This window comes from Cibotium barometz, chromosome 16 (assembly GCF_041138505.1).
Source record: "Cibotium barometz isolate CiBa-2024 chromosome 16, ASM4113850v1, whole genome shotgun sequence".
In the NCBI taxonomy this organism is placed as follows: domain Eukaryota; kingdom Viridiplantae; phylum Streptophyta; class Polypodiopsida; order Cyatheales; family Cibotiaceae; genus Cibotium; species Cibotium barometz.
The window spans coordinates 57,976,581-57,981,057 of record NC_141061.1 but is presented as its reverse complement, the minus strand read 5'-3'; positions in this window follow the sequence as shown (position 1 = coordinate 57,981,057).

Sequence of the window (4,477 nt, the reverse complement as noted above, 5' to 3'; positions counted from 1 at the left end):
TGATTCTAGAATTTTCCAGATCAGTTTGGTCAATTTTTGACCATTTTTAGGTCAGTTTAGCTTACTTTTTGGATCTAGTTGAAGCAGGAGGGAGGAGAGATGAAAATATCTCATTATTTGTGAGTTTAACTTAACCACAAATGTGAAATAGGCGCCTCCTTCATGAGGGGAATTCCCCCACACACTGAGGTGTCAAAAATGCATCATTTCTTTTAAATATCTCTTCTTTTTTTTAACTAATAACCTTGTCCTTAGTCAACTCTTCATCTTATGTGAGTATTTACTCATTTTTGGGGGAGATTTCCTTTTATTCTTCAATTTATCTCCTCCCCTAAATTTGGATTAATCTAATTGGTCCATAGAAACCTTAATTCAAAAATTTTAGAAAATCTGGACCCTTAGGCTAAGGTCCTTTTTACCTGATTTCAATTTTTTTCAATTGCACATTGGAAATTTCTTTTTGAATATCTGTTTTAGGGAAAACCATTTTAGACACTAGGAGGATTTTTATATCCAAAAATATCTCAAGTTTGAATTACCTCTCTCTAGACATTTTCTCTCTCTAAGCCAAAACAGGAAAAAACAAGATCTTTCTTTTATTTCAGAGAGGAGTTCCACCTCAGACTGCAGTAGCTAGAGCTGTCACAATAGCTGAGGAAGTGGAGGAAGAAAAAGGATTGATCTATGCCGCCATTGAGCATCAGGGGCAAAATCATCAATTCTCAGTCCTCCAGACTCCAGTAGAGTACAAGGGTAAGAAATTCAAGATTTTGATTGATTCAGGTAGTACACATTCTTTTTTGCGTAAGTTAGTCCTAAATCAAAAATCAGGGAAACCTATGCAAGTGGAATTAGCCACCAGTGGAAAGATTCTTTTCACACACCTTGAGACAGACTGTATTCAATTTAATCTAGATGGGAATATAAGAGATTGCCAGCTCAGAGTCCTATCCTTGGGAATTTATGATGGAATCCTTGGAATGGATTGGCTCCATAAGAATCAGGCTGACATTCACTGTCATAATGGAACCATTTCTTTTCTCGACTTGCATGGGAATTGAGTCCAAGGAACTGGAATTTTTGGATCCCCAGTTTTGCAATTAGTTAAAGCTTCTAAATTGCTGAAGGGATTCAGAAAGAGGCAAGCTATCTATATCGTTAAAATGAATCTAGTAGACAGAAAATGCAAGGCTACGGAACCAGAATGTCTAAGTGAGTACACCGATGTGTTCCCAGAAGAGCTGACTAAGATGCCTCTGACTCGTGAAGTAGATCATGAGATAGAGCTGACCCCTGGAGCTCAGCCAGTAGCCCATCGTGCATACAAAATGCCACTTCCAGAAGCCACAGAACTTAAGGAGTAGTTAATAGACAAACTGCTAGAGCAGGGATTCATAAGACCCAGTGTTTCACCTTGGGGTGCGCCCATTCTCTTTCCGAAAAAGAAAGATGGAATGTTAAGACTGTATATTGATTATAGAGGATTAAATCAGTTAACAATAAAAAATAAGTATCCTATCCCTAGGATCGATGAACTTCTGGATCGGTTGAGTAGAACCCAAATGTTCACAAAGATAGATCTTAAATCCGGGTATTACCAAATCAGAATCAAGGAACAAGATATCCCAAAGATAGCTTTCAATACTCGCTATGGGCATTATGAATTCACAATCATGTCATTCGGATTAACTAATGCCCTAGTGACATTTAATTACCTCATGCAAGATATTCTTAGAGAATACTTGGATAAATTTGTTCTTGTCTTCTTTGATGACATCCTGGTATACTCCAAGAATGCAGCTGATCATGAAGATCATGATGTGCGCAAAGTCCTGGAGATCCTAAGAAAGTACCAACTCTTTGCAAAGAAGAGCAAGTGCACTTTCTCTGTCGACCATGTAGAATACTTGGGATTCATAGTATCTAAAGACGGGATTTCTCCTGACCCCGTTAAAATCCAAGAAGTTGTGGAGTGGTCAGAGCCCAAAACAGTGAAAGAAGTCAGAGGATTCTTGGGACTAATTGGATAGTATAGAATCTTTATACCCAGGTATGCTCAAATAGCATCCCCCCCTTTGACTAACCTTCTCAAGAAGAGCACCCTATTTCAGTGGACTACTATGTGTCAGAGTGCTTTTGAGAGACAAGAGCAGAAAACAACTTTAGTAACCAACCCTGTCCTAAAATTGCCAAATTTTTCCTTACCCTTTTGTAAGATTCCTCCTCAACCTGAATAATGAATAAGCTTTACTTCAATCCCATGTAATCATTCCCTATTTCTGAATACAAAAAAATATTATTTTTGCTTGTTTTTGCCTAGAGAGATAAAAAATTATAGAGAGATAATTCAATATTGAAATATTTTTGGATAAACAAACTCTCCTAATATCAAAAATATGTTTACCTGAAACAAAAATTCAAAATAAAATTTCCAAGGTGCATTATGAATCAATTAAAAATGATTTAAAAGACTTAAGCCTAAGGGTCAAGATTTTTTGAAAATTTTAGATTATGGTCCAATTAAGATTAATCCAAGTGTTGAGATGAGATAAATTCAATGAATAAATGCTCACATAAGATGAGGAGTTAAGATGAGGAGTTGATTGAGTACAAGGTTTATTAGTTAAAAACTGTGAGATATTACTAAAAAAATGAGATATTTTGGTATAATGATACATTTTTGACACCTCGGTAAGAAGAGGGGGAGACTTTAAGGAGGTGCCTATTTCACACATGTGGATGAGTTTTTAATTTTAAAATATTAAGATATTTTTATCTCTCCTCTCTCTCCTGGATTAAACTGGATCAAAATGGGAGCTAAACTGGTCCAAATCTTGTCCAAATTCAGCTAAATTGAAGCTGGAAAATTCTACAACTTAGTTGGACTCAATTAGTGGCCTCCCTCACCTATAAATAGACCCTCATTCTTTTGTATTCTTATATGTGAACTAGGCCATGCCAGTATTACATTAAAATAAGCATATTTTCTATTATCCCCTAAAAATCCTCTACAATTTGAAGAGAGAGAGCTTCTCTCTCTTCAAATTGTAGAGGATTTTTAGGGGATAAGCATATTTTACATTAAAATAAGCATATTTTCTATTATCCCCTAAAAATCCTCTACAATTTGAAGAGAGAGAAGCTCTCTCTCTTCAAATTGTAGAGGATTTTTAGGGGATAATAGAAAATATGCTTATTTTAATGTAATACTGGCATGGCCTAGTTCACACATAAGAATACAAAAGAATGAGGGTCTATTTATAGGTGAGGGAGGCCACTAATTCAACCTTCTTTGGAGCTTTCCTCTCAACATACTAACCAATTGATTGTTTGGGGGCTTCTTCTAAGAGTAGAGAAGCAAGCAAATCAAAAGGTAAGATGTGATTTTATGGTTTTTTCTCTAATATTCTAAATGTTTTCACTTAACTCCTCTCAAGCTTGCAAAGTATTCAAATGAATGGTTTTTCAATGAAAATGAAGCTCTCTAATGAATTCTAGTGATTAATCACAAAAAGATTATCTTTATACTTAATTTAGGATGTTTTTGAAGTATCTCTCTCTCTCTCTCTCTCTCTCTCTCTCTCTCTCTCTCTCTCTCTCTCTCTCTCTCTCTCTCTCTCTCTCCCCCCCCCAAAGAATGGTCATTCCTATGACAAATTCTCTATTCAAATGATGCTTCTCATGGAGCAATTCTTAATTCTAAAATCAAACTTTTTGCTAGTTAAGCGAGAGGCTAAAGAAATGGCTTTTTAATGCTTTTATGTTACATAAATTATGATGAACTTATGATTTAGATCCATAAATTGGATTTAGATCTATTGATAGTTAATCTATCATAATTGTATTACTAAGTTTTATTCTTTTTAAAATTATTAAAAAATTATCAGTAATAGCAGCGGAGCTATGGCAAAATTTTTAGAAATTAATACATGTCATTTTTATGTATAATGTGAAAAGAGGACTTCCTACCATATTCTAGGATTAGTCATCCTATGCTAAAAAAATAATTCTCATCATATCCATGGAAAATTAATTTTTAATATTTATGCATAAATAATTCTCATCATATCCATGGAAAATTACATTTTAATGTTTATTGCATAAATAGTTAATTAGAGAAAAAGAATTTTTTTTAGTAATTTTACTTTTATGATAAAAAACGAATTCCCATGATGATGGAGGTCGATGTATTTTCAATGGAGAAAGAGAAAAATAGGAATATTAAAATAATGAATATTTTTATTTAAAATTAAAGAGAAATTTTAGATAAATTATTTTTATGCATGAATAAATTTAAATGATGAAAGAGAAATTTCTATCATATTTGGAATTCAATCATTTAAATGGAAAAAGTAGAGTTCTTGTCATATTCAAATTAATGGATACTGTTATTTAATTTTTAAGAGAAATTTTAGTTAAAATTTTTTTATGCATGAATAAATTTAAATGATGAAAGAGGAATTCCCATCATATTTGA